This window comes from Athene noctua, chromosome 35 (genome assembly GCF_965140245.1).
Source record: "Athene noctua chromosome 35, bAthNoc1.hap1.1, whole genome shotgun sequence".
Classification (NCBI taxonomy): Eukaryota; Metazoa; Chordata; class Aves; order Strigiformes; family Strigidae; genus Athene; species Athene noctua.
Window position 1 is genome coordinate 261,550 of NC_134071.1, and position 8,884 is coordinate 270,433.

Here is an 8,884-nt window from a genome sequence, read left to right on the forward strand (position 1 = left end):
CCATCCCTGCCCCGCATCCACCTGTGACGTGCTCAGGCTTGGCAAGCGGCCCAGGGCAGAGCTGCCCCGTAGGTGAATCCTGTAGATGTGATAACTGATACCCACCGTGCTCGTGGGTGCTGGACTGAGGTATCACCACCCGCCTGTGCTGGTGTAAACAGTGCTCAAGCACTGAAATGCTGCAGCCTGAGCAACAGGCCCCGGGCTGAAGCCTCTACCTTAGCATGTGGTCATTAATAAAGCAGGGAAACTCGCCAGGGAAAGAGGCAGCTTAGACACCAGATATAATCTGTACGGAATGTGTCACGAGACAAAGTATCCAACTTTCCTTTCGCATCCTTGTTCAAGGCTGAGGACCCACGTATTCTGGCTTGGTAGAAATTTCTTTGGTCTCAGCCCCCGAGCCCTGGCCAGGCTTTGGGTGGAATGCAACAAGAAAATGATAACATGAAATTTACTGGGCCAGACAAAGGTGCCAGTTATTCTGGTTTATCAATCTCTGGTATACAAGGCCGGGCCCACTCCCAGCGACTCTGGAGGCCTCAGCTCCGGGCGGAGGCACCGCGTAGGATTTCCCCCTGCCCGGGCCAGGCTCTGCAAACCCTCGCTGGAACCGGGGCTGCCCGTGGGGCTGGAGGATGTCATCCATCTGGAGAAGGATCTTTTGTACTTGCTGCTCTGACTCTCAGGTAGTGATGATCTGACGCATTTCCCTATATTTTCCTCTCGTTGCTTTAGCTGCACTCTTCTGCCTTTTCTTACTGCACGTTTTCTGTATTGCACTGTTACATTATTTGGTTTTCCCCAGCAAAATACTCCTGCTCTTTTCACTCTGGTGACTGAGTTTAACTGGTATCCCTAATCAGCAAAATAGGGCGAATCTCCCCGAGCATCCCCAATCCCTGACCTGCATCCACAGGCCCCCACCAAGCATCCCCCTCAAAATCCCCTCATAGCCCCCCCTAAAATCCCTACAACTCCCCAAACCCACCTTGTAGCCCCCTACTCCCCCCTAAACTCCCTACGACACCCAAACCCTCTCATAGCCCCGCTACGACCCCCAAAACCCGCCTTGTAGCCCCCCTACACACCCCAACACTGCCTTCTCTCTCTCCCCAGGACAGCCCCAGCCCCAGCCCGGTGGTCAACAGATCCAGGACACCTACAGCCCCGCAGATGCGGCGGTACAACCGCCACACCCCCGGCTCGGGGATCGAGCAGAGCTCCCGCGACTGGGTGACCACCAACATCTACGTGAATGTCCTTGACACCTACCCGAACAGTCAGGCGGTGGGACAGATCGGTGTCATCCGCAGCGTCACGGTGAGACCCCCCCGCCCCGGTTCGGGGGTGCTTTTGGGGCAGGGAGGGGGTAACACACATGGTGATGCTGATTTCCCCCCCTCTTTTTCTGTTTTTGTAGGGCGGTATGTGCGCTGTCTACCTGAGGGACCGTGAGGAGGTGCTGAGCATCTCCAGCAGGCACCTGGAGCCCATCAGCCCCACCAAGAGGAACAAGGTCGGGCCCCCCCAGCTCCCCCATTTATCCTGGGCCCGCACCACTCCCAACCCCCCCCTGCTCCTTTGGGGACCTTCTAGATCCCCTCAGGTGCTACCCCAGCTCCGCTGGGACCCTCCACCAGCCCCCTCAGGGCTCACTCTCCCCCCATCTGCACCCCTCCTCTGCCTCAGGTCAAGGTGATCCTGGGGATGCACCGTGAAGCCACCGGGACCCTGCTCTGCAGGGACCGAGAGTACGGGCTCGTCCACATGGATTTCGAGGACAGGTACAGGATCTTCAACCTCCACTTCCTCGGCAAACTGATGGAAGATTGAGGGGGCCCACCTGTGCCCCCCGCCCCCTGCTGCCCCCGTTCTCTTTGTGTCCCCCCGTTCTCTTTCTCCACACCCCTTTCCCCTGCTCAGTGTCGGCGGTTGGAACGAGGTTTAGTTGTCAATAAAGGCCTGTGGGTGCAGCCGGGGGGATGAACCAGGGCCCCGCGCCCCCCAGGGCTGGGGAAAGGGCGGTTAAATGCCCCCCCGGGGCCGAGAGAGGGTTGCAGCGGGACCCCCGGGGGTGGGGGGTGCTGAGCCGGGACCCCACTGCGGGGCGGGGGGAGAGTGAAGCGGCTTCAGCGCCGGCCGCGCTCATGCTCTGCCCTTACACCCCGCCTCCGCTTCCTGCTCCCATTGGATCTGCCGCCGCCGGGCCCGCCTCCCCGCCGCCGCCATTGGCCAGCAGCCGCACCGCCATTGGAGACCGGCCGTCAGTCACCGCCCCTCCGGTCTTGTTCCCGCCCCGTTCCTCCCGCCCCGCCGCCGCTCATTGGCTGGAAGCGGAGGGAGGGGATTGGCTGCGGCGTCCGCGCGTGCGCCCTGTGGCGCGCGGTGCGGGAAGATGGCGGCGGCCTGTGAGTTCCGCGGCGCCCTGGGAGCCCGCCGGGCCGGGCCGGGCCGCCAGCGGCACCGGCGGTACCGAGGCGGTGCTGCGGGAGCGGCTGCGGCGGCAGCAGGTGGGGCCGCGAGGGGGCTGAACCTGGGCCTGAGGGGACGGGCGGGCGGGAAGGGGGGGCACGGGGCTCCGCGGGTGTCCCCAGCGGTGCCCACCTGTCCCCGGGCTTCTCTGGGCGCCCCGCGCCTGGGCCTGTCTGTCCTCGGGGGTCCCCCGCCCTCCCCGGGAGGCGCCGGCGGGCTCTGACTGGCGCTGGGTGTTCCCAGAGCTCCCCGGCTGTCGCTGGCCATCCTCGGCCACCTCTAGGCCTCCGGGGTTGTTCCCGGGGCCCTCTGGCTGTCCCTGGCCACCCTCGGCCCCGCCAGCACTCCCTGCCTGTCCCCGAGTGTCTCTGGGGCTCTCTGGGCGTCCCTGAGCATCCTCAGACATCCCTGGGGGTCCCTAAAGGTCCCTGGGGCTCTCGGGGTGTCCCTGACCATGCCCAGAGCTTCCTGGGGGTCCCCAAGTGTCCCCAGAAGTTCTGGACTGTCCCCGGGGCTCCGCGGATGCCCCTTGCTATCCCCCACCCTCCCCAACTGTCCCCAAGCCCCTCCTCCCGCTGTGTGCCCCCCCCCCCCCGTGTCCCCTCGCTACACAGGTGACAGAGGGACCCCTGGGACACCCCGCGGGCCTGGAGGAGGATGAGGAGGAAGAGCACAGCCCCCTCCAACCGCGGCAGCCCGAGTTTTTGTGGAGTTTGCGGGGCTGTTCTCGAGGCAGGGGGCCCTCTGCGCCGCGGCGATGGAGAGCGCCGGGCCTTTGCTGAATGCCGTGCCGGCAGCGGGAGGGAAGCCGGGCGCCCCTCGAGTCCCGGCGGTGCCAAACCCACCCCGGCAAAGAGTCAGAGGAAACGCTTGGCTGTCGGCAAACCATTTACTGGGGGATCACTGCGAAAACCGGTGCCGAGAGCGTGTGGCACAGCACATCCTGGGGCATCCCTGGCTCCGCTCTTCTCTCCCGGCGTGGAGCCGGGTGTTGCTGGTCGGGGTGGCTGAAGGTGAGGAAGAGGAGGGTCTCTGGGCAGCTCTTCTCTGCCGGGGGGTTTGCCAGGGTTGCCGCGGTGGCTCAGCAGGGATGTGGGTGTTCCTGGCTCTGTGCCGGGAGGAGTGTGCCAGGCACAGTGGGGGAGTCCCCGTCTGTCCCCTGGGGCCCATCCTTGGGGACAGGGATGGCGCTTGGCCGCTTGGGGTCGCGCCGCGTCACCGGAGCGTCCTGCGGGGAGAAGGATGGGGGGGGTGAGCGGCACCGTTACAGAGGCTCTCAGATAAACAACAACCACCAACAATAAAAAATTATCAACACCATTAACTAGCTCTCGGTGAATCACAGGTGCGGATGTCTGTGAGAGGAGAGCAGATCGCCTTTCTGGGGTCTAAGGGCAACCCCAAACGCTCTCTCGCTCACCTGACAAGTGAGGGCTCTCACCCTCGAGGACCTGCTCAGGGCAGCGTCCCGACCCAGGGCCCCTCGAGGAGTTTCCTTGGGCAGCGTCCCGACCCCAGGGGAGAGGCCTCGACCGCAGCTGCTGCTCCAGGGGACGAGCTCCAAAGGGCTCCCAGGGGACTCCATTTATAGCCAGGTGACTCTGACCTGTAGCCAACAGCGGCTCCCGTTAGCCAAAGGCCCCAGTTACCGCCAAGCCCCGAGAACAGGCAGCCAGGAGCTGCTACGCTTCAGCAGCCAAGAAGCTGCTTTGACTGGGGGGGAACCTGCCACAGGTACTCATGGGTGGCATCCCCACCCCTTGGACCCTGAGCACCCCGGGATTCTGGGCACTCGCGGTACGGGGGCACCAGGGACCCCGAGCATCCAGGGCCCCAAAGCACCGGGGGGACGCAAAGGCCCCGAGCACCCACGCCCAGGAGCCCCCCCACGGCTGTACCTCGGCGTGGGACGAGGTGTTTGCTCTGCCAGGCACGTTCTGCTCCACGCCGCTCCCGGTGACCACGCTGCCATCGGGGCGGCCACGCTGTTCCCGGCTGCCGGGGGCCCCCGGCACCGTGGAGTTACCGGCCGCGCGCGTTGCCCTGGGCTGGCGCTGATGCTGGGAGCGCCCGGTGCCGTGGCGGGTGGGGACGGGGGCTGGGCAGACGTCCCGCGGGCTCGTGCCGCTGCCGTACCCGTGAGACCCTGCGCGTGATCCAAGAGATGAGCAGGGAAACCCCTGAGCTTCTCCCCTGAGCCCTGGCCAGGCTCGGGGGCAATCTCCTGTGAGAGCCAAACCAGATATTCCCGCTCCAAACAAAGGCGCCGGCTCTCCTGCCGGGCTGATTTTGGGGCCAGAAGGCCGGGCCCGCTCCCAGCGCCTCTGGAGGCCTCAGCTCCGGGCGGAGGCACCGCGTAGGATTTCCCCCTGCCCGGGCCAGGCTCTGCAAACCCTCGCTGGAACCGGGGCTGCCCGCGGGGCTGGGGGCTGGCAGCGGGGGCAAGGGCTGAGGGATCTGCCTTAACCCCTGTGCTCTCTCTCGGGCAGGGATGCTCTGAGGCGTTGCCCTGTGCTCTCCTGGTTGCACTGCTCTCCCTTGTCTCACTCCGTGGGCTCTGTATTATTCCCCACACTCTGGAGTTATTTGCAGCAGAAGACGCTGGCTCTTTCCCCTCTGCTGTCGGAGGTTAATCGATATCCCTAATCAGCCAAACAGGGGGACCCGGGGGCGCAGAATGGGTGGGGGCCCCCCCAACGCCCTCCCCCATAATCTCTTCCCCTCCTCCTCTTCCTCCTCCTCCAGCCGAAGAGCGTGAGGAAGGCAGCGAGAGCGAAGGGGGAGAGGGCAGCGAGGAGGAGGAGGAGGGGGCCGAAGGCTCCGGGAGCAGCAGCGAGCGGGGTGGGGGGGCTCGGCCCTCAGCGAGGAAGAGGATGAGGCCGAAGATGAGGAGGAAGGTGGCTGGGGGGACCTCCGGGGGGGGCAGTGACACCGCCCGGGCCGCTCGTGACCGGGAGGAGATTTTGGGCAACAACAGCGACGAGGAGGAGGGAGAGGAAGAGGAGGAAGAGTCCGGGGGGGCAGCGAGGGGGGGACCCCGCACAGCCCCCGCCTGACCCCAGCGAGGCCTCGGAGGACGACGAGAGCCCCAGCGACGCCTCCGACTCCTCCAGCGACAGAGCGGCGTGTCCCCCCTCCCCGTTTTGGGGAAAAACCAGGCACTTTGGGGGGTGTTTCTGGTTTTCTCTTTAATAACGTAGTCAGGGTTAGTAGCCACAGCCGGAACTAAAGTTATTCCTAACAACTTGTGTCTAAAATAACGTTTTCTATCGCAGAGGGCCGCGGCGCTGCGGGTACAAAGGGGGGGCGGGGGGCTGTACCGACGGGGGAGGGGTCCTGGGGCATCCCCACCCTGGGGGAGGGGAGGGAAGGGGGGGCATCGCCGTGTCCCTCAGTTTGGGCTGTAAATAATAATGATATTATTAATGTGTATTAATATACGTTAATATCATTTGGGGTACTGATACAGTAATGAAGAGAAAAGGAATAAAAACTGAAAAACCCATCAAAACCGCAAAGATTTGGGGATTGTTAAAAATGGTGAAAACCGACAAAAATGGGGGAGGGGGGTAAAGGGGGGGCAGGGGGTGTCAGTGTTAATCCCCACCCCCCCTCCCCGCCGCTTATTTTGGGGGTGGGGGGGGTGGAACCGAGCGAGACTGGTCATGGAGGGGGTGACACCCCCCCGTGGAGTGGGGGAGGGGTCATGGGGGGAGGGGTCATGCTGGGGACCCCCCTATTTGGGGAGGGGGGGCGGCGCCATCAGATGGTGAGGTCTTGTCTGAGCCATCTGCGGGGGGATGGGGGGTGTCAGAGGGTACTTGGGGGGGGCCACATCCCCTTACACCCCTCCCCTCCCCCAAATCCCTTCCTGCCCCCCCCAGCGCCCCCCCCGTGCTCCCCATCCCCCGTGCCCCCAAATTCACCCTGTCCCCGTGTGTGCCCCCATACTCCCTCCTGCCATGGCTCTGTCTCCCCCCGTGCCCCCACCCTGTCCCTGGACACCCCCACATCCCCGGACCCCTCTCACGTCCCTTTGCCCCCCCCGGCCCCCCCTCACCGCCCAGCACTTGCTCCACCATGCTGAACAGCGACTCAGGCGTGGGGCTGATCTCCAGGTCCGTGCCGGGGAGGGGACGCTCTGAGGGGGGGCGGAACAGAAACTGGGATAAGGGGGGGCCCCAAGATTTGTACCCGACCCCCCCATCCCTCCTAGGGAGGGGACCAGGCACTCTGAACCCCCCAAACCTCCCACACCACGACCAGAACATCTTCCCCCGCCCTAGTGGGATGGGGGGTGCGGAGGGGAGGGGGGGAGCACAGGTTCCTCCCCCCACTCAGGGGGTGCCCCAAGGTTTTTGACTTCCCCCTCCCCAAGGTTTGGGGGGGCCCGTGTCCCCCCCTAAGACGTACCCTGGGGGAGGGCGAGCAGGGCCTGGGGCGAGCTGTTGATCGGCACTGAGTGAGAAGCTGCGGAGCAGCCACTGGACCTGCCACCACCAGGTGCGGAGCCTCCTCTTCTGTGTCTCTGTGAACGCCTGGGGGGAGAAGGGGGCACACGGGGGGGTCACACAGACCTATAGCCCCCCCCCCAAGCCCTACAGGCCCCCCAAGTCCCCCCAGCCCTCCCGTACCTCATGGATCAGGCACTTCTCCAGGAGCTGCAGGTAAATCGTGAAGTTCTCGTCTGGCGGCAATTTCAGGAGCTGGATGCAAACTGGGGGGTGTCGGGGGTCAGGGAGGGACCCAGACACCCTGATTCCACACACACACACCCCCAGAACCATGGGACCCCCCCAAAAAAGGAATTGGGTGTGTGGGGGGTGTCTCACCTTTGCCCATGACACGGGTGAACAGCCTCGGGATGTCCCCGTAAGGGACGGGGGCTGCGGCGTTGCTGGCTTTAATGGGGGTCACTATGATCTTCTGGAGCTCCTGAAGCGCCAGCCACAGGCTGCACCCCGCTATGATGTGCTGTGGACGGTGGGGGGGAGTGTCAAGGAGAGGGGGGGAACGTGGGGACTGAGGGGGAGATCAGGGACACACACCCCAAACCCCACCCCCCCAGTCCTGGGGACACAGGGAGGGGTGACCAGGGACATCTTGTGCCACTGCCGGGGGCACGGGGAGGGGTGTCAGGGATGTGGGGACACCCCTGGGGATCTGAGGACAAGGGACACCCTGTGCCACCCCTGGGGACATGGGAGACACTCTATGCCACCCTTGGGGACACCCTGTGCCACCCTTGGGGCACTAGGACAATGGGGGACACCCTGTGACATCTCTGGGGACATGAGGGGGAGCAGGGACACCCTGTGCCTCCCTTGGCGACACCGGGATGTGGGGCACACCCTGTGCCACTGCTGGGGACACAAGAGAACAAGGACACCCCATGCCAGCCCTTGGGCTGCAGAAGGGGACATGGGCCACACCGGGGCCACCTCTGAGGACCTGAGGGCCTCCCCGAGGCCACCCCAAGGGACCCGAGGGCCACGCTGTCACCATCCCACCTTAGCCAGCACCCTGACGATGCGCAGCCGCTCCCGCAGGTTCTGGATGCTGAGGAGGATCCTCTGCCGCGCGTCCCTGGGGACATTCTGCGGGGACAAGCAGGGGTCAAGCAGGGTCAGAGTGACCGGGGAGGGGGGGAAAGTGTCTCCCCCTTCATTTGGGGACATGGAGGGGGGGGGACACCCCGTGTCACCTGCGACTCGAGGTGATGCTCCGTCAGCCTCATCATCTCCTCGTACGTCATTTGGGAGAAAAGCGCCGTGTATTCCTGCAGCCCCAGGCTCTCCAGCCAGGAGGGGACATCTTGGGGGGGGACAGGAGTGTGACACGGGGTGGCAGGTCCATATGACACCCCCCCACCCCCAAACGACCCCCCAAACCCCATCTTTCATGCCGCTGCCCTCCTCCTCGAAGGTGTTGCGGCCGCCGGCCGGCTCCTCGGTCTGTTCGCTGCCCCAAGAGGCCACGCTGCTTTGGGGGAGCAGGGGGGCGTGGGCCCCAAAAGGGATACGGGGGGACACGGGGACAGGAGTTTCGTCACCCCCCCCCACCCATTCGGGTCCCCCTCCCTGGGCACTGCCGGGCACCAGCGAGAGGGAGGGCTCCAGCGGGCTGGGGTGCAGCGGGGAGGGCAGAGCTGGGGGGAGAGGAGGGGGGGGTCAGGGGGTGGGCGGGGGTCCCCTCTGCAGGACACCCCCCTGCCAAGTCCCCTGTGGCCACCTGGGTCCCCTTAATGTCTCCCCAAGTTCTGTCTGTCCCCTACATTTCCCCCGCAACCCGTCCAGCCCATCCTCACCGCCCGTCCCCCCCATCCCCCCAGGCCCCTCCCTGTCCCCCCTCCCACCCCTCCTCACCCTCAGTGTCCCTTCTCAGCCCTTAATGTGCCCCCCCCAGACCC

General features: G+C 65.1%; 1 long non-coding RNA gene across 1 annotated transcript; it reads right to left on the bottom strand.

Annotated features, from left to right (window-relative positions):
* Nucleotides 1-5,234: 5,234 nt before the first annotated feature.
* LOC141972772 (uncharacterized) lies at nucleotides 5,235-7,014 on the bottom strand. Its single transcript, XR_012635429.1, has 3 exons — nucleotides 6,889-7,014; nucleotides 6,536-6,616; nucleotides 5,235-6,265 (listed from the first exon to the last, which is right to left on the bottom strand). It is a non-coding gene; the product is annotated as an uncharacterized LOC141972772 (long non-coding RNA).
* Nucleotides 7,015-8,884: the final 1,870 nt, after the last annotated feature.